We start from the raw sequence: 22,029 nt of genomic DNA, 5'->3' as shown, positions 1-22,029 counted from the left end.
GGCAACAGAAGAGACTCCTTCAACACCTGAAGCTGCTGACATAGCAGAAATTCTAAAGGTAATGACTGAATCCTTACCCATCAAGCTGCTAAGTCCTCTGGGACGGGAACTGGCGAAACTTTTATAGAAGAAGGATCTACCCTCAGCCGTAAAAGGAGAAGACTAAGGGCCAGAAAAAGCGAAGAATCGTTAATGTTATGCAAGCCATTGAACGGACACCACCGCTGGCCTTAGCGTCTAGAATAGCACCTATTGCAAGTGCCGAGGCCACTGCCGAAGCTGAAACCTCTACCGAAGCTGCAGCTGCTGCCGAAGCTGCCAATCTTGAAAGTACACTGTCAGGAATTGATAAACTTCTTTCAGATATGGCTGCATAAGAGACAGCTGTGGCTGCAGAGAAGGTCTTGGCCGCAGTGCCTAACAAAGGAAAAAAGATTGCTGATGCTGCTTCAGAAGAAAGGGACTTTGACCTTTGGAACCTGGTGGGTCAAGAATTGTCCGAGGCTGAGAAGAAGGAGCTGCAGGAAAATGGGATATCCTGTGGCTACCAGCCAGGAGCTATGCTCTTTGGTTGAATTGACGAAGGAGCCTTAGGATGTATTCGCGATCGCGCTGGGGCAAAAATAATCGCCACTCTATCGAAGAGTGTCGGTTTCCCGAAGCTTGAGGTTAATATAAGCGGCTACCGACGGCAACATATCGTCGGTAGTCTGTTTTACTCCAATTTCAAGGTAAGATTCTTTTTGCCTAGATTTCTGTTATCTTTGTGATGATTCAAAATTTTCTGTTGTCAGCTTATTTCCATAGAGTATGCTGCTAAGTAAAGCATTGAGGATGCACCAAGACCTCGAGGACAAGAAAAATGAAATCATAATCGAGGGCTTGGAGAGTAAATTTTAGGATTACGAAGCTTCTCTAGAGAAGAAGGACTTCCTGCTTCAAGCAACAGAGGGTTCGCTTGCAGAGATTCAAGCTGAAAATGCTAGATTAAGCAAGGAGCTTCTCCAAAGTCAAACAACCTTAAAAGAAAAATCAGAGAGCTTCGAACAAGAGAAGAAAGAACTGCAAGCAAAATATGAAGCCGAAGCTGATAAAAATACAAAGCTGCAAAAATCTTTGAAGGACCTTCGGAATTCATGCTTGGAATTTGGCAACCGCTGCGTGCAACGGTTAAAGGGGGTCTTCAGCTCGGTTGGGGTCAGTTCTGAAGATATTGCCCCTTCGTCTGAAGACATATCAAATACCTTCAAACATATTGAAAATGAAGTTGATGCACTCGATGAAGTGATAGCTGGGCATGGTGACTTCTGTGCTTTGCTAGCTTCTCGCGGCACAACTACTGCATTCTTGAAGGCCGGATGCACGCATGCGAAGACAGTAAATAGGCCAACCTTCTGCCTATCGCCGTCAGATTTGATTGATATTCCTAGTGAAGCCCAAAGTATCGGAAATATATTCATCACTCAAATTTGGGCTAAAGGCGGATGAGAGTTGGCCGGAGACGAAGCTCGAAATCTTCTTAAATCAGTAAGAGACTTTTACCTGTTGTCTGCCTTGATTTTTATTATCACTTTTACCTTATACCATCATTTGTCTGCAGGATGGTGGTGCTGAAGGTTGATAGTCCAAAGCACATTCCGAAGGTTGCTGAGATGAAGCTTCCCTTTAAGCCTTCCTGTATAGAGCTTAGGAAATATTTGCATTATCTTTGCAAAAAATTGTAATCGAGAATTAAACTCAGTACTATGTATATCTGTCCATACCTTGTAATACATTTTTACCTTTTCATCCATGTACTAATTGCTTTGCTATGGACGAAATTCGTATCTTTTGAGTCAAAGGCGAAAAACACCTTTCCTTCTTTTTGTACACATCGAAGCATTTTTTACATAAAATGGCTGTATGTTTGGAACGAAGCTTCTTCGTGTTTATCGAAGCACTTTATCGTTGAAGCTGGAGTATTTCTATTCGTGCTTTATGTCATGATGCTGATGACCCTACGAATTTCTAAATGAATGTCTGTATGAATGCAATGAATGATGTAATGTAATATGCAAATGAATGTCGCAAACGCACACGAAACCACACCCAGACTCTGCATCCCCTTAGGAATGACTTTGGAGTCTTTAAGCTATGCATTCCCTTAGGAACGACTTTGGAGCTTCTTCACCATCTATTTCGGTGGCATTTAAGCTCTGCATCCCCTTAGAAATGACTTTGGAGCTTCTTCACCTTATATTTCAGTGACATTTAAGCTCTGTATCCCCTTAGGAACGACTTTGGAGCTTCTTCACCTTTTATTTCGGTGGTATTTGGCTCTGCATTCCCGTAGGAACGACTTTTGAGCTTCGGAACTTACGCTGCGCTCCCTTAGGAACGACTTTTGCAGCTTCGGAACTTACGCTGTGCTCGTTTAGGAACGACTTTTGCAGCTTCGTCAGCCTCGGAGTGATTACAGCTCTGCATCCCCTTAGGGACGTCTTTTGAGCTTTTCCTTGTTCTCTTTTGCACTCGATGGTGCAAGTTCTGATATTACATGTTACATCTTTGGGAAATTTTGGCCCTTGTATTGCATGGGGCTAAATAAGAATGAAAATTACAAACTATGGCCTCATTAAAAACCTTTCTCCCCTCATGAAAGGAAAAGGGTGCCATAGGAACAATAGAAAAGATTACATCAATTACACATAATACCGCCGAAGCTCATCCGCATTCCAAGATCTGGGTATGTCGTTGCCGTCCATATCGTTCAATCTGTAAGAACAGGGTCTTGACAAAGATGCTACCAGAAAAGGACCTTCCCATTTCAGCTGTAACTTGCCCACTTTATCTGGGTTGGCTACTCTCCAAAGCACCAAATGACCTGGCTTTATATTTTTCAATCAAACTTTCCTATCACGCCATTTTATTGTTTCGGCCTGATACTTATTGATGTGTTCTATGGACTGAAGTCTGGTCCCTTCTATAGTGTCTTTTGTTATTTAAGAATCAGCTTCGTCCTCCGCTGTCAGTGTTTTGGGTCCGACCGCGCACCCGAGGTTGCCCCTCGAGGTGCTTTTTTGGAGTAAGACGGTGTTACCGACTGTAGCTCGATGGTTCGTGCTAGATGCACGAGAGACAGTGGACAATTTTATACAGGTTCAGGCCGCTTAGAGAGGCATAACACCCTACTTCTTGGTGTGGATCTTTTATGTGGTGGGTTATAGAAGAGTTCTCTAGTATGAGGGATACTAGAGAGTTGAGTAGACAGCTAATGAGTGAGTTCTCGTTTGAGGGGGTGCCCCTAGGCCTTATATACTCGACCGTGTGGCGTTACATGCGGATATGATAACAACGTGTGCCTAAGTAATAGTGAACCAACTGAGCCTATCTTCCTATAATTCTGCCAACTTATCATCATTCAGTTCCGATGCCTGAGGGCGCAGCGCGGGAGAATTGGATCACTGCTGTGGATAATGCTTAAATTCATTGGCTGCCTGGGCTTGAGTTGATCCAATCTTGCGTCGATCTACTCTGCCAGACATTCCTCCCCAGGCCCACAAAGGGATGGCCTTGCGAAACAATGGGCCCAAAGCCTTTCACGAGGTCTTCTAGCCTTCTAGTGGACCCGGGGGATATCTGTCCCCCACAAGCCCCCAATCTTTGAGTTGATTTTGAAATAATCGGCCCAAAGATTCTTGGTCCAGCTTGCATTTTTGGTTTTAAAACGTGGATGCTTTGACATCACGCTTGTTTAGTCGTTGCTTCTGAGCTTTGATCGGTCAGCTTATGCTTTAGAGATCAGCACCCCCGAGCTTTGAGTGGATTACTGAAAATAATCTACTCAAAGGTCTTCATTTCCTGCCTTTTAGAAGTCATTGGTTCATCTTTGTCTTATGCTTTGGAAATCGGCATTTCATCATCAATTCATGCCTTAGAGATTAGCATTCTGTCTTCTGGGATTGATGATTCATTGGGTGCACCGGAGGTGCACCCAATGGGTGTAGCCCCCCAGCTTTGAGTGGATTACTGGAAATAATCCACTCAAAGGTCTTCATCCCATGCTTTTAGAAATCATTATTTTATCTTCGTCGAATGCCTTAGAATTCAGCATTATATCATCAGCTTTATGTTTTAGAGATCAACATATGGTTTTGCCTTTGAGATCAGCAATGTGGGCTACCAATGTCCTGTTAGGTTTGAAATTTATTTGATCGGCAACAGATTGGACGTCTGGTAGATGGCTCTTTGGCTGGTCTTCATTTTGCTTCGCGCTTCAATGCTTCTGTTGATTAGACTTGTACTTCAGCAGCTATTTTTGGCTTTCCTCCGATCTCTATCGATATCTTCCTTCTGTCTTGATACATTCATTGTGTATACTATATGGATGCGACTGCTTGGAAAATCTATTGAAAATTCCTAGACGTCCCCCCAATGGGTGTAGCCAAGGGACGACTTGGTGCGCTGAGCATTTAGCAAACTGCCCCTGAGTAGTAACTTGACGTGACCGCGGGGTGTAATCATATCATCCAAGCAGTTGTCTTCAGTCCCAATGGGTGTCGTGTTACGTGAAACGACGTCTGTCGCCTGACTTGTTTCCAGACGATTTGAACTGCATATTGAATTTTTGCGACTGTTCAGTGACCGTGGTAGGAGATGAGCGGTTGCCTCCCGCCCCTATAAATAGAGTGTTTGCTTCACTGGTGTCTTCACACATCTCTCGGCCATTTGTTGCTTATTCTCTTCTCTTCTACTCCACCATGGGCAAGAGCAAGAAAGGCGGAAGTTCATCGCACCACTCCGGCGACAAGCGGAAGCGCGAGCCGAGTCCCCCCCTCCGATGACTTCGGTGACTTCGAGTACTCGGAGGAGGAGTTCTCCTCCGAGTCCGAGGGGATCGCCGCCGAGGTGTGGACGTACATCCGGGCCATCGAGCGCTCCGGGCTCGAGGGCTCGGATGAGTCCGAGGTCTCCTCGGACAAGGAGGATTCCTCCGACTCGTCCAAGGAGGGGAGCGGTGGTGACGGCGATGACGAGGGCGACGACGGCGAAAAGGGCGATGGCGACGGTCGCAAGGGCGACGACAGCAGCGGCAAGGGCGACGGTGGCACATGCAATGACGACGGCGGCAGCGGCAGGGTCAACGGCAAAGCGCCGCTCGCTTAAATATTAGTATAGATAAGTAGTAGTAGAAGTAGTATTAGTAATAGTGGAATAATGTAGTAGTAGTTAGTAGTATAGAGTAGTGTAAGTAGTGTGGTAGTGTAGTAATGTAATGTAGCAAAAAAGGGAAGAAAGGCCAGCTCATAATGAGTTGGTCTTTGAATTTGTGGAAGGACTTCCCTTATCAATATATTGAAGAAAATTTTGACTTGTTCTGAGTATCTCATCTTTGTTTTTCCATCGCTCTTTTATAGCCAATCTACAGCTTGTATTCATTCCCAGCGTTGCCATTGTTCTTAGAGGTAACACCCGAGTAATGACTGGTAATTGTTGAGTCACATTTTGTTCTGCTAGCGTTTACATGGAAAAAACGACTGAGTTTTGCATTGCCGGCATTTTTTAGAGGTAACTGCCGAGCTGCTCTGGACCATGTGAGCGTTTTAGAAGTAACGACCGAGTTATATTGGGCCACGTCGGCGCTTTAGAGGTAACGACCGAGTTAGGCTGAGCCACATCGGTGCTTTAGAGGTAGCTGCCGAGTTATGCGAGGACGTCTTGCTTTTTTCGAGTGATGACTTGGCACTTTTTTTAGAAACGATGTCTGACCCGGGAAAACCCCATTTATATCACGTCGCCACACGCCTCTGCGTTCTGAGCCCTAACTTCACCTTTCTGCCTCCGAATATTACTCTTCTTCCCTCTATATTCTCTTCCCTTCAATCCGCTAACGAGATTGCGATGGCGCCCAAGCGGAAGAACCAAAATTCTGCCGCAGTGGTCATTCCTCCCATCGATCCCAATAGCCAGTTGCCTTTCGCAGGGAACCACATGTCTGTTGTCTCGGAATCGCATCTCCTTCACCTTGTTGACGTTGGAATTCTTCCTTCTAAAGAGCTTTGTTCTTGGCGGATTTGCCATGGGGTTACTGTCCCAATAGAGGATACCCACGAGTCCGTTGTTTATGTTCCATTTCTTGTCCGTGGCCTTGCTCTTCCATTTCTCCCTTCTTCCACTGCCTTCTTGACTTTTACAATCTGAACCTAACTCATCTGAATCCCAATTCCATTCTGCAAATCTCTGTCTTTGTTCACGTGTGCGAGGCCTACCTCAGAGTTCTTCCCCACTTTGGTTTATGGAAGTATCTGTACCATTGTCGACCTGGGATGGCCGGGGGTCAGCACCAACTTGTGGGTGGTGCGAGTCTAGAGATGCGGCACGGAAGGAAAACGAAATATCTTGATATTCCGCTTAAGGACAGCATTAAGGGGTGGCGTCTTGAGTGGTTTATTGTGGAAAATCACGGCAATTCTGTTCCCCCCGGTCGGGAAGACAACCAGATGTGCGCAATCCAAGTTGGATTGAGTCTCCCACTGCCCTGGAAGTAACAGAGGCTAAGGTTCTGCTTGCTGAAGTCTGTCTGCTGAAGGAAAGAGGTCTGACCGCCGAAGTTGTGGTTGCTGATTTTGTTTTTAAGAACATCCAGTCCCTGAAGGACAGAGCATACCCGACTTACTTGTACAGTGGTGTTACTGGCTCCACTCAGGTCACCAATAGGAGAATTCCTGCTAAGGATTTGGTGAGCCGGCTAGACATGATCTTGAGAGGCAAAGTGTCAAATATTGGTGCTCCTGTTGCCTACTCTGCTTAGAATCTGCCACCTCCTAAGTCCTTTTTCAATTTTGTGTCTAATCCTCCTACTGGTGATAGTGGGCTGGGTCTTAGAGTACGACCCTCTCCCAAAGATATTGAGGTCTTGGTTGCTTCTCTTTGTGATCTTCCTAATGATGAGAGGCAAGTTCATTTTGAGATGCCAATGAGTCCAGATGATGCAGAAATGAGTGCTATGCTTGACATGTTGGCTGGAGAATCATCTGACTGGGGCCCTACTGAAACAATGGCTGTTACCGTTATATCAAAGCTTGACAAACCGACGAACGCCCAAAAGCCTGAGGGTACTCGCCCAAATCATCGTCACCAGGTCAGTCGTCCAGCTGCGCCTGCTGAAGAAAAGAAGAAGAAAAGGAGACGGCTTCGACGATTGTCATGCTTGGACCAGGGTGCTGGCCCTACTGCTCCTGTTGCTGAAGAAGTACCGGCAGAGGTCTTTACTGGAGTTGATCCTACTGGTGGTGTGCCTGCTGAAGTTGACCCCAATGGATGTGACCCTACTGAAGCTGAACCCAATGGGTGTGACCCTGCTGAAGCTGAACCCAATGGGTGTGATCCTGCCCCATCTTTTGTCCGCATTTTTGATAAGGACGATGAAGAAGAAGAAGTTCCGTTAATTCGCAAGAATAGCCGACTCTATAGATGTAGTAGAGGAGATAGTGATATTCCCTCTCCAGCCCTGTCTGCTCTTGTTAGCCTTCAAGATTTATCTATAACAGATTTTGATCAGACCCTTGAGGATGCCATTCCTGAGGATATGCTGTCAGAGCCGACTGATGGTGATATGATGGGTGTTTGTTCTGACATTCCAGGTGTGGGATTAGAGGTATCCCGGGTAGCATCCCGCGCATCATCGACCTTGGAGGGCGATCTTCAGTGTCAAGAGGTTGGTCAAGATTGCCCGACTCCCATGGAGGTGACTGAAGATCCTTCAGCCTTAGAGGTGGCTGTTGCAGAAAATCCAGTCCTCATTGGTGATGTTGGCGTTTGCCCAGCCCTCGAGGGTGTTGCCGGTAATGATCCGGCTTAGGTGGGTAACGCCGGCTATAACCCAGCCCCCGAGGGTGTTGCCGGTAGCGATCTGGCTCCGATGGGTGGTGCGAGCTGTGACCCAGCCCCCGAGGATGTTCGAGCGTGTTCTCCTTGCCATACCTCCATGGATGTCCACGCCGGGTCGTCTCCACCACATTCTGATGGACTGATAGTGATGCATACTTCTTCAACTTCAAGTGAGGGAGTCGCCTTAGAGGTCAGGGTACCGGATGACAGGATTCCGATATCTGCTGGAGGAGCTGAATCAACCCCCGACAATGCTTTTCAGATTGTCCCAGTTGATCTTCCTTCATCGAGTCATAACACAACTTCTCCTGACTTGGGATTGCCTTCGTTGTTTTCTAATATTCAGGTAAATCAACTTTTTTCATTCTATCGTTCCTCCTGGTAAAATACTTTCTTCGTACTCACTTGTTTTTGATAACATGCTTTGGTTGATGGGATGTCTGCTCAACTAAGATCACATGGCGCTGCTGTTCCAGAAAGAGTTGTCTCTAACGCAGTGGAATCCATTGCTGCTTCAGAGACAGATAGATGATTTGAAAGCGTCAAATGCTGGTTGGTACCTTTGCTTTTTTCTTGGCTGATTGATTAATTTGCATTTTGACTAGGTATCTTTCTTCGGCTGCTTTTTGTATGATATGACCCGGAGATACTCTAAGCTCGAGGAGAAACATCTATAATATCAAACCGACTAAACTCGACGGTATTCTGAGCTTGAGGAGAGGTATCTTCAACATCAAACTGACTCCACCCGGCAGTATTCTGAGCTTGAGGAGAGATATTCCCAAGGTCAGATCGACCTGGCCTGGGTTTCTGCTTCTTTAGACGACGCGAATTCCTTGAATTCCTCTCTTAATGCTCAGCTTGACTCTGAAAGGACGGTTAACGAGGTAGGCTTACTTAATTGGATCTGCTGTGCTTTTACTGATTTCTGGATATTTGAGGGTTGATTCTTGTCTGCAGGAAGAGAAGCGAGCACTTGCAGCTTCCCGCGACAATCTGGATAGGTTATATCGTGACGCCAGTAATTCTCTAACCATCTTGGAGAGGAGCCACCGCTTCACCATGGCCGATCTGGATCATCATCGCCATGAACTGCAAGTATCCCAGGATGAGATCTTGCGGCTCAGGCAGCTGGTGTCAAGCAAGGACTCTGTCATTAAGGATCTGCGTGCCTCCAAGAGATCAGTCACCCAGGAGCTAGAAGCCGCTTGACTGGCTGCCAAGGTTGCCGAGGACAACTGCGCTGTTTTGAAGACCCATCGAGACAAGGCTATGGATATAGCCATTCGCGCGGGACGAATCTTGATGAGAAGGCCTGGTGTAGTTGTTCCTGATGACATTGTGGCGGACGTTAAGGCTGCGCCTGATGCTTCGAGTCGCCCTTCTTCCTCGATAGCTCCTGCGAAAGACATTACCAAGTAGAGATGTCTCGCTGTGTTAAGATAGTCAGCTGAAAAACCATAACATTTGGTTTCTGTTGTTAGAATTCAACAGTTGTTATGAATGATCGTAGAAGTAAGTGCAGTGCGCTGGTTTTGGAATTTTTTTCTAATTTATGCTAATTGATCGGTTAGTAAGGCATAGAAATCGCCCAACTATGAGTAAACACGAGCACGTTACACTAAGTCGAGTAAGCATGAGCATGTTGCACCATCTTAAGTCATCGCCGACTTAAGCCGATGCTCCGTTAGTAGGGTATAGTGGTCATCCTAAGTCGAGTAAGCGTGAGCATGTTGCACCGTCTTAAGGTACTGCCGACTTAAGCCAATTGCACCGTTAGTAGGGCATAGTGGTCACCCTAAGTCGAGTAAGCGTGAGCATGTTGCACTGTCTTAAGTCACTGCCTACTTAAGCCGATTGCTCCGTTAGTAGGGTATAGTGGTCACCCTAAGTCAAGTAAGCGTGAGCATGTTGCACCGTCTTAAGTCACTGCCGACTTAAGCCGATTGCTCCGTTAGTAGGGTATAGTGGTCACCCTAAGTCGAGTAAGCGTGAGCATGTTGCACCGTCTTAAGTCACTACCGATTTAAGCCGATTGCTCCGTTAGTAGGGTATAGTGGTCACTCTAAGTCGAGTAAGCGTGCTGATTGATAATAAACAGTTCGAGTGTCCTTGAGAGCGAAATCTTTTATTGATGAGGTATTTACCAATTACAGAATACAATGCTCCCCCGATAGCTTTTGAAGTCTTGCTAAGGGTAAAATTTCCTGAGATGTTCTATATTCCATGAATTCCCTATTTCCGTGCCATCCATTTGAGTAAGCCTATATGATCCTGGCCGAGTGACCTCTGCTACTACAAATGGCCCTTCCCATAGTGGTGACAATTTGTGCCGTCCTTCCCCGTTAGAATTCAGCGAAGGACCAAGTCTCCCACTACAAAGGATCGATGTCGTATGGCCTTGTCATGATAGCGCCTCAGGGTTTGCTGGTATCTAGCTGACTCAATCACTGTATTCAATCGCTCTTCCTCCAATATGTCAACGTCCTCTAATCTGGTAGCCTCTGCTCCAGCTATGCTTTCAAAGACCAACCTTGGTGCCCCAAACCTGAGATCAGCAGGTAGCACTGCCTCCGAACCATAGACCATGAAGAAAGGAGTATTTCCATGCAGAGCTCAACTAGGTTGAGTTCTTAAGCTCCAAACCACATACGATAACTCTCTGATCCATTTTCCTGCAAACTTTTCATTCTTGTCAAAGACTTTCTTCCTCAGTGCTTCCAGTATCATTCCATTAGCCCTTTCTACTTGACTGTTAGCCCTTAGATGTGCTACTGATGCATATTTAATCTGGATGCTTCGTTGTTCGTAGAAATCAAAGAATTTAGAGCTAGTGAAATTGGATCCCAAGTCGGTTATGATGCTATTTGGTATCCCAAACCTGAATATTTTATCTTGTATGAACTCCACTGCCTTGGCTGAAGTTAGAGAAGTAATGGGTTTGTATTCTATCGATTTGGTGAATTTGTCAATGGCGACCAACACATGAGTGTATCCTCCCTGAGCTTTCTTGAAGGGTCCAATCATGTCCAATCCCCAGCACACAAATGGCCATGTCACGGGTATGGTCTGCAGTTGCTATGCTGGTAAATGCTGCTGCTTTGATAAGAACTGGCAAGCTTCACACCTCTGGACTAACTCAGCTGCATCACTCTTTGCTGTCGGCCAGTAGAAACTAGACCTGAAGACCTTCCCAACCAGGGTCCTGGATGCTACGTGTATCCTACACTGTCCAGCGTGGATCTCATCTAACAGTTGCTTCCCAGTAGCTGAAAGAATGCACTTCATGAGGGCTCCTGTTGTGCCCCTTTTGTACAGTGCATCCCCAATGAGGGTGTAGTGGGCTGACTGCCTTGCGATGCGTTCTGCTGCAGCTTTGTCATCCAGTTCCTCTTCATTCTTTATATATCTCAGGATGGGCTCCCTCCAGTCATTAGAGTCTGACTCTGGTTGGCTCAAAACATTGCACTCTCCAGCCTGATCTGAGGAAATGCTTGGGCATGGCACCTCTTGGACGAAAACTCTCGGTGGAACCTGGGTCCGACTGGATCCTAGTTTTGACAACACGTCTGCCGCCGCATTGCGATCTCTTTCCACATGATGAAATTCCAGCCCTTCAAATTTGTCTTCCAGTTTTCGGACGGCCGTGCAGTACTTGCCCATAGTCATTCGAGTAATCTCATTCTTTATTTATCTAACTTATGACCACCAGTGAATCTCCGTATACCATCAACCTCTTAATGCCCAGTGATATGGCAATGTTCAATCCGTGGACCAAAGCTTCATATTCTGCTGCATTATTGGATGCTGAGAATAACAACTGAAGAACGTATTTGAGTTGCTCACCTCCAGGTGCAATGAAGAGGATCCCTGCACCTGCCCCCTGCAGCTTTAGCGAGCCATCGAAATACATCCGCCATACTTCTGCAGTCTCCGGGTTGTCTGGTACTTGTTGCTCGGTCCATTCAGATACGAAGTCAACTAGTGCTTGAGTTTTTATTGCAGTACGAGGCCGAAACTCGATGTCGTGAGCTCCCAGTTCGCAGGCCCACTTGGCTATTCTTCCAATGGCTTCTTTGTTGTGGAGAATATCCCCTATTGGAAACCCTGTGACTATTGTGACTTTGTGGTCGTCGAAGTAGTGACGGAGCTTGCGTGCAGTTAGAAGTACCGTATACAACCTTTTTTGAACTTGAGGATACTTATTCTTAGACGATCCCAGAACTTCGCTGATGAAGTAAACAGGATGTTGTACTGGATACACGTGTCCTTTCTCTGCTCGCCCGACTACCAACGCGGTGCTCACCACGTGAGTCGTGCAAGAGATGTACAACAACAGATCTTCTGCCGGCTGGTTCGGCGTGGATCGGCGTGGCGGCTTCAGCACTGGCGGCATGGTCAGGAACTTCTTCAGTGCATCAAGAGCTTCCTGAGCTTCTGAGGTCCACTGGAACTTATCCACCTTCTTGAGCAATTTGTAGAATGGTAGGCCTTTTTCCTCTAACCTTGATATGAACCTGCTTAAAGCTGCCATGCATCCAGTAAGTCTTTGCACTTTCTTTTGTGACCGTGGTGCTTCCATCCTCATGATAGCCTCGATCGTTTCCGGGTTAGCTTCAATCCCTCGGTGGCTGACAATGAATCCGAGCAACTTCCCTACTGGCACTCCAAAGACACATTTTTCTGGATTGAGCTTCCACCGATATCGCCTCAGACCGTTGAAGACCAGTTGCAAGTCTTCAATGAAATTTTATGAGTTTTCTGTCTTGATCACCACATCATCAACATAGGCTTCTACCCGCTTGCCCTAGTGATCGGCTAAGCATATTTGAATGGCTCTCTGGTAAGTCGCTCCAGCGTTCTTGAGGCCGAACGGCATGGAGGTATAGCAGAAAGCTCCAAATGGGGTAATGAATGCTGTTTTTTCCTCGTCTTCTTTTGCCAAGCTGATTTGATGGTATCCTGAGTAGCAATCCAAGAATGACAGTATAGAACATCCGACGGTTGAATCTACCACCTGATCTATTATAGGAAGTCCGAAGGGATCCTTCGGACAATGTTTATTGAGATCTATATAGTCGACGCACATGCGCCAATCCACTTTATTCTTTTTGAGTACAAGAACATGATTTGCTAACTACTCAGGATGCAAATTAAGTGTATAATTCTAACCTATTTTTCATAACAATATAAGGTTACTAGATGATAAACAATATTAATATGAATCTAATGCAACTTGAATGGATAAAAAAGGAGTTAAAGTGAATTACTTAGGAATTAAACAAGTTTCTAGAATTATTTCTATATTAAATATCATTTTTGAATTAATTCTTACCAATTAACCGTGATAAGGGTTGCGGCCACAATTCTAAATAAGTTAAGGGTCACTTTTGTAAATGCCAGGGACCCCTGCAATGTATTCAACATTAACCTAGACGGTGGGTGGTTTTCCATGTTTTTCAGGGTTTCATTTGCATTATTGGTTGGCCGACTGTTTGAGGTCCCAAGGTATTAAAATAGGTTAGAATTCTTTACAAGAACAGGATTATAGCATCTGAGAACAAGTGACCAACACCAGCTGCTCCTGATGTTCCAGCTCCCATTGCCGCAACCTCTGGTGGCACGTACGGATGCAACTAGTCATACACCACGTGCACTTTCTCATACAGAGTGTTATTGTATGCTTGCAAATTTTCCAGGGCTACACTTAGCTCCTCCACCCGGGCTTGGGCATTTGCCTCGCAATCCCAGGCTATAGATCATGAATTTACAGCCTAGTCTATAGCCATGTATCGCTCCACAATCTCCCGCTGCAAACGGTCAACGTCTGTTGACATCTCAGCAACGACGGCTATCACACGCACGCTCCCTGCTTCCATGGCGCAGTTTCGTCGTTAGTCTTTCGACTCTGACCTCCAGATCCCCTATGGGATCATTACTTCTGCTACTGCTCCCCTCATGTCGAGGAGCCAACTAGTGTCGAGGCACGCCTTGAGGTCTGGTCGCCTTCCGCTGGGTAGTCTTGGTACGTGCCATAGCTCTATAAAAGGGAAAGATTACTTAGTATGGTTTAAACATGATGCATGCATGACCTACGATTATGGAATCAACCTTTCGTTGACCCCAAACCTCCTACGCCTAGCCTATTATTTGGCACTCTATCCCCCGACTTTAAAAGATAAGTTACTACAAGAAAGGATCAAGATAATAATGAAGGAATATTCCAAGGTAAGTATTTTAAAATCTTTTAGTAATGTTCGAAGAGACGGGCTTCGCTCCAATACCAGCTGTCACGGAACCTCCCAAGGTATTAGGCCCACCGACATATGTCCTTGTCCTAAGGACCTCAAACAGTCAGGCAGGTGTGCATAATGACTCGGCAAGTTCAGTTATCTGTATCTCCATCACATCGCCCAAGATCGCTTAACCCATCACACAAACATTACACGTCATCGGAGTAAGTGAAAAGGATTACAATAACATAATTTGCATTCATAAAATATAGAAAAAGTGCGTTATTACATATCCGGGTACTTGAGTGCGTAAACTTATTATTACATCACTGGAAGGCAAAACACCTTCCCCAAATAAAACTTAGTTTTCATCCTCCTGCATGGGAACCATCTTGGAACAGAAAGAGCAGAACTCGGCCGTTTCATCACCTACAACAACATGGGTTCGAAAACCCTGAGTACAGGGTGTACTTTCGCAAGTCTTACCCATCAAAGGAAAAAGACTCTCAAGGATATGCTGGCCTTTAGGAATCAAGGTAAAGCTTATCAAGATTCAAAGACTCCTTTTTTGCAGAAAAGCTTACTATGAGTGGATCCTTAAAATTCATTTTTATTTATCAGGTTAAGTAGTTACCTGCATCTAGATTTATTTCTATTCTAGATCAAACACTTGGCCTATACTAGCCGTCTTTTATCATTCCTTCAGTTCACTTGTTGCTACGTGTAGGGCAGTGACCAAGTCTTCATGTCCGAGAAGTAACGATGATCCAAAATCGTTTAATACCCAGCTGGGGATCTCCAACCACACAACATATGTAGCACTTAAGCCTTGCATATGTCAACTCGCACCCGAGTTTCACAAGACCAAAATGGGTTCACGCCAACCGAGAGCACATATACTCCACCGTCCAGCCTCTTGCCACGGAGGGTACACGCTACTCTCGCCATCTCTCCACTCCCATTGTGTGGTGGCCTTTCTGGTATTGGTCTAACTAAGGTAAAGCTTACCCATGATGAGGCATGTGGCTAGTTAAAAGGTCCTCGATCATCAAGCCTACATTAGCCCGGTCCTTAAGCGACTCAGACGGAGACACTACAATGAGACTCCCTTCTCGTGCAAGCCAACCGCCTGGTCTTGTCTTTATTATTTAAAACCCCAAAGTTTGGTACCTGACAGAGGTACTCTTTTCAGATGTTGAACCCATCATGGCCATGATGGATTCACCATCATAAGTCTTTTCTTTGTAAAAATCCTCATCCAGTGTGAAGCATCACCTTTTGCTTTAAAACAAAACATTTTGTTTCTCTAAAGCAAGGCTAAGCATCGTAAAAAAATCCTTTTCATAAAAGGGTATCAAGGAATGGTAATCAATTTTCCAAGGAAGGAAATGCATCAACAGATTTTGGGCTTTATAAATCCTACCCCATTAAAAGAATTCTTGTCCTCGAGATTAGTAAGAAAAAGGATGTATCCCAATCTTGTCTCAAAAAATATGCACAAGCAAGAATGATGCATAACTTGTTATTTAAAACATAGGTTCAAATAGACCTTATTATTATTCCTAAAATAGTAAATACTAGCTACTACCAAAGGTATTATTTAGGTCTTACAATATATATACTCTAATCTTGTTGCTCATTCCCCTCTTCACTGGCTTCTTCGCCCTCAACCGGCACCTCTTCCAGGTTTTCGGGTTCTTCAGGTTTAGCTTCTGCTTCCACGTGGTTGACTTATCCTCGATTGCCGGATAAGGCCTGACTCTTGCCTCCTGAGGCCTAATCTTGCTTCATCGGAGCTGATGTGGTGTAAGCAGCCCTGTTGGGATGGTAGTTGGCATAGTGACCGACCTGTCCATATTTGACGCATGACCTGTTTGTGGATGCATTAGGAACAACAGGTCCCGCTAGAGTGCTTACTTGGGTAGGAGCAGATTGGGTCTATTGAATTTGCTGCCCGAAACTGCCACGAGCTGGTGTGCCTTGAGGTGTAGTATAACAGGGACGGGAACTACTTCCAGCATGTCCTTGGTTAGTAGCCCTTCTCTTCTCTCCTAGCTCAACTCTCTTGTGCTCTAGAGCGATAGCCTTGTCTAACGGTCTCTGGAAGGACACCAATATGTGCGACATCAGTTGGTATTGTAGTGGCCCGATCAAACCCTCTAGAAATAGCTCCAATTTGTCTCTGTATTCGCTTACTGACATCCCTCCCTGTTTGATGGATAGGAATTTCTTCTTCTTAATCTTCATAAAACCAGCAGGAATATGGTAATTCCTGTAGTGAGTGGAGAATTCTACCTAGGTAATGGTGTGAGCACCAGCGTGTGCGGTGCAATATGCATCCCACCAATCCGCAGCGGGGCCGGTGAGGCGACCTGATGCATATAGCACTTTCTCCTTGTCAGTGCACTGAGCTATATTGAGAATCTTGTCTACGGACTTCAACCAGTCATCAGCTTGTAGTGGATCCGAGGAGTTAGAGAATGTCAGTGGCTTATGACTCATAAGCTCCCAGGGCTTATCCCTAGGCAAAGCTGGTGGTGGTGGAGGTGGTAGTTGTTGTCGTTCCTGCAGTTCCTGACGCATTTCTTGGCGTTACTGCCTCATTTCATGTCGTTCCTGATAGATCTGTGCTTGCATTTCTGTCATCGTGTTGGCCTTTTGTTGTAGTGGTCGCATTTGAGCAACAGCCATGTCATCAACAGGCGGGGGATTCAGAGGAGGATTCATTTCTGGTTCTGGATTAGCTACAACCCTTGTTCGGCGAATTCGTGCGGGTAGATTAACACCTCCTCCCCTCCTGGTATTAACCATCTTTGTTAGAAAAATATGGTAAGATAGTTTTGCAAGGGGAAGAATTTGGTAGGCAGAGTAGATAGCCTAGTAGCTGGTCATAATCTGGAAGATCTTAGGTAGAGCTTTGATCTGTTGTTTTGTGTCTATGTCGGGATAACTATGCTTATAAGATGAATCTCCAAAGATAAGACAGAACTTGCTAAGATAAGATAGATATGTGGTACTAGATATATTTTAATGGGAGATATCTAGCTTGTCTAATTATATTTTTTATGCCTATATGTATATGCAGATGGAATTATGACATTACTCCATAACTCATCACACTCAATCAAAGAACCAAATCAAACAGATATCATAAGAACAAACATTCAAGTGTTTAGGTACCTACAAAAAGAGTTTTGTTTTTGTTCCTAAGATTAGGTCTCCTATTCCTAAAGGTCACGTCAGGTACATGATTTCAAAGTGTGAAATCCACTTTTGTCTTTAGAAGTGAAAATGTAAGAATAATCAGAGTAAAGCAGCAATAGATGAGAAAAGATTAAGAAAAGTTTAGAAAAGAATCAGAGTACCAAAGGTAAGTAGGTAAGGGTTGTCCAGTTCTATCTAGGTTTCGTCCTATAGTCAACATTGGCTCTGATCCCACTTCTGTCACACCCAGGATTTACTAACCACTCAGGATGCAGTACTTCTCTAATGAACCCTGCTGCGACTAAGCGAGCTAGCTCGGCATAGATGGCTTCTCTCTTGTCGGGCGTGAAACGACGCAACTTTTGTCGGATCGGCCTCGCCTGGGGATAGACCTTCAGTTTGTGCTCGGCCAGTTCTCTCGGGACTCCCGGCATATCCGCAGGTTGCCATGCGAATACGTCTCGGTTATCTTGCAAAAACTGGACGAGCGCGCCTTCCTATTTGTCATCCAAGCTGGAGCTGATGATGGCGGCTTTGCGTTCATCAGCGAACCCGAGGTTGATTTGTTTCGTTTCCTCAGTGGGCCGCATAAAGGTCACGGCTTGAGCTTCGTTTGCAGGTACTGCGAGGTCCTCCTCAGGCTTTGAGTTCACCTGCGCAGAAGAAGTCGTCGGTTGTTTGGTGGTGAGGGCCGCCTGAATGGCCACTCGGAAGCATTCTGCGGCGCCTTGGAAGTCAGCACGCACGGTGATGATCCCTTGTGGTCCCGGCATCTTTAATATCATGTATATATAGTGTGGAATGGCCATGAATTTCGCTAATCCCGGCCTGCCGATGATAGCATTGTATCCGCAGTCGAAGCTTGCTACCTCGAACCTTAGGAACTCGGTTCTGTAGTTTTCCGAAGTTCCGAAGGTGACCGGCATGTAGATGTGTCCGAGTGGGTATTCTCCTTCAGTTGGCACAATGCCGAAGAAAGGAGTGTCTGACTCGTGGAGCTCTTTGAGTGCGACTCCCAAGCCTTGGAGTGTCCGGGGGAAGGTGACGTTGATGCTGCTTCCCCCATCCACTAACACCTTCTTTACCCTGCTCTCTCGGATCACCGGATCGACGAGGAGCGGGTATTTTGTAACACCCCATGTGTTACCCAAGGCCCTGGCCCATACATACACTTATGACTTGTTATCACATGTGTTTAAGTGGAGGAGAAGGAGCACCAAAGCCTTGGAGACCATGGGTTTAACTAAGGAATGTTCATAATAAAAGTATTACCCACAACTTTTATGCAATTATCCCCTTGGACCAAAGAGGTTCAAACCCTAGACCCCCTTAAAGCACTAGACCTCTAAGCAGGAGATTAGTGGGAAAGCTAATCAAATGGCCAATTCTTGTTTTTAACCCTTAACCAAAGATAAGTATACTAATGTATCTACAAAAACATTAAGGGAAACATTACAAAAAGACCCCTTAAAGACCCCAAATCAATTCATTAAGTAGAGAGCACACTAGAACTCTCCACTTTTTCTCTACGTCCAAAATGAACCCTAAACCAAAGATCAGAAGTGTTCACCTAGTTAATGGCGCCAAAACCACTTGGTCTAAATATAAAAAAGGAGCCAAACTACCTAAGGAACCCACTGGAAAAGTTTGAACCCGAGCCAAAATCGTTTGACATGATTTGACATCCCTTTTGACTCGGGGTGAACAGTGTGACAGCCCCGAATTTGGCGTCCCCATATCTTGTGAAATAGGGCATATCTTCCATCGGAACTCACACATAATAGCTAGCCCTAGGTGGCAGGAAGAGATCTGCGCAAGACTCATGGCAAGATTCACACGTTTGCGATCTCTGCAGACGTTTGAACAGGGGCAGAAACAAACGCCCACGTGTTCGACGTGCCCTGGCATCGCCAGAGCACGCCCCGATGCTCGGCCCCGCGCGCACCGCGCCGCACCAAGACAAACCCGTGCTCCCCGCCCACGCCTGCGCCTATAAAGCCACCCGAGGCTTCGACCCTACGCACCCGCTCGCTCTCAACCTCACCGGAGCGCCAGTTCACCGGCGATTGCTCTACGCACGGTGTGCCAGCGGCCGCCAGAGACCCAAACACCGTAGACCGGCCATCCTAGCCATTCCCCGCCCCGTCCGACCCTCGAGAGAGCCTCCATGTGTCTCGGTGAAGTTCCTAGAGCCGGGAATCGAACTCTACCTCGCTGGTGACACCGGATCAACGTCGCCGGACTTCACCAGATCGCCGGCGTACGTAGACCGAGCTCCACAGTGAGTCTTTCTTCGATTCCTTGCACGGGTAGACTCCTTAGCACTTTGTGAAGGTCCCTGTGCCCTTGGATTGAACCCTACTGCCGTGAGCAGGCCGGAGCACACGCCGCCGACGAGCCCAACCGCCTGCGCACGTGGCCCGACCGATTCCGGCCATCACCAAAGACGAGACGTACCTTGACGTGACCGCAAGGACTTCCCGAAGCTAACCCCGCCCTTCGCCGGACCTCCCTCGCCACCGGTAAGCCGCGCCGCCCTGTTTACTTCCGCTGTTACTGTTTAAAAGGGGGGAGGGACCTCGGGGAGGAAGGAAAAGAAGTCAGGGGGTTTTTGAATGGTCAGAGACTCAGGTGAATAGTTGCACAGGGGCATAAGTTAAAGAACTGGTTTCGGAAAAGCCCAGGGTCCGCGGTGTAAACTGGCTTTTCAGAAAACCTTTAAAATATTTTTCATTTAAATACAAACAGAGCTTGTAAAATTCATAACTTCAGTTTTGTTCAACCAAATTGAGTCAAACCAATTTTGCTAGGTTTTGAATAATGTGAACTGCTTAGGAAAAATACAAAACCCCCTAAGTATTGTAGAAAATTTTAAAGTATTGATTTAAATAGTCATCTGGCCAAAAGCTAAATAAAAGACGGAAAAATAGCTACACGGTTAGACTGGGGTTAAGAAAAATCAGAGAAGTACTTAACCACTCCCTAATCTGTTTAAAAATAGTACACCCCTCAGTACACCAAATTAAAGAAGGGTTTACCATTTAAACTCATTTTAGCCCAAAGTTAAAGAAAATAAAAAAGGTAGTTTAAAATAAGAACCAGGGGCAACCACATTTTTGCTAGCTCACTTATTTAGTATAGTTCACTGGAAAATTTTGTTAGACCCTTGGTTAGTACAAAATAAAGGAGATACCTTTTATTTTGTGAAAACAATGAAAACTTAGAAAAACCTTAGAAAAATAATCCTGAGGAGAAACCACCCACACCTTAGGATAACTAATAATATGTTATTATGAATCTAGGAAAAATATAACTTCTGTTGTTTGACATTTTCATATAATAAGTTAGTTATAAGTACCTTTTTGGCATTAAACTTGAGAAAATCACAACTAAATATCCAGTAAGCCTTTTTCTGTGATTTTTAACACAAAGACCTATTATTCCCTAGGAATCTTGGCAAAAATAAATGTTGACCCAGAAGCTGTGACACCCCAGTGTCACCTAGGGTTTCTCTTAAAAAGCCAAACCAAGAACCATTATTTCATGTAAATCAAAGTAAGCATGAGCATCAAATTAACTTAAGTAATAAAGAATTCACCAAGTATATACTTAAAAGTGTCATGATCAAAACAATTGAGACTTTTGAAAAAAAGAATGTGCAACCCTAATTAAGAACCCTAAGTGAGCCCCATGAACAAAATTCAAGAAAATAAGGAAAAGGGAATGAAAAATTTAAAATTTTGAGTTGAGCCAATTATATAAGTTAAAGTATATTTATTAAGCAACAAGAAAGATTGAGAAAGCTTAGCCAAAATAATTCAAATAAAACCCCAAATCAAGCTTCTCATGTAGGGACTCATTGGGAATTCTGAATTTCAGAATTCTGAAATTCAGACCTTGAGCCAAAGATCAGGGATGTTCACCTTGATCCCTAACTCGAATCCTAATGGCCCCATTGACAAAATTGTGTCTAACTAACCCCTCTGTCGTGTGCCAGAAGATGGCATTGGGACGCGAGCCCTAGACACGACAAAACCTGGGATTTGCCTCGGGTTTGGGCAGGGAGACAGACCAGATTTCCTGGCTCCATATCTCTGCAACCATTAGGCAAAATCCTATGACCCCCACACAAGAATGGTAGCTTGTAGGGAGGAGAAGAGGTTTTGTGCACTGACCAAGGCGAGAGCAGGCTCGGATGAGCGACCACACGCGCCAGAACTTGGGCAGAACGCACGGGCACACGTGTTCGACCCTGGTCGGCACGCCAGAGCTCGCCCAACCCCCGCGCGCGCTCACCCCGGCGTCCGGTCAAGTCCGCCGCGCGCCCACGCCCTCGGCCGTGCCCGCTCGCGCCTATAAAGCCTCCCCGGGCGCACCTCTCTTCGCCCCGCACTCACCCTCTCCGGCCAGCCACCTTCCCTTAGCTCCGGCGAGCTTAATTCCGCCCGCCATTGCCGCCAGAGCTTCGGCCGCCGTGGCCAGCCCACTCCAGCCACCCTCAAGCCCAGCCAGTGCTTCGGCTAGCCCCGCCAGTAGCCCGTGAAGCTTGCCAAGCCCTCGGACCCGACCGGACTTCACCGGAGGCCCGAGATCGACCTCACCGGACTTCGGTCTTCCGCCGCCGCGCGTGGACCGAGCTATCCAGTGAGTCCCGCCCAATTCCTTTCGCTCATATCTTCTCTGGCATCCCGTGGACCTCCCTGACCTATTTGATTGAACTATC

This window comes from Zea mays, chromosome 1 (genome assembly GCF_902167145.1).
Source record: "Zea mays cultivar B73 chromosome 1, Zm-B73-REFERENCE-NAM-5.0, whole genome shotgun sequence".
NCBI classification, from domain to species: domain Eukaryota; kingdom Viridiplantae; phylum Streptophyta; class Magnoliopsida; order Poales; family Poaceae; genus Zea; species Zea mays.
The sequence above is the reverse complement of the archived record's forward strand: the minus strand, read 5'-3'. Positions refer to the sequence as shown.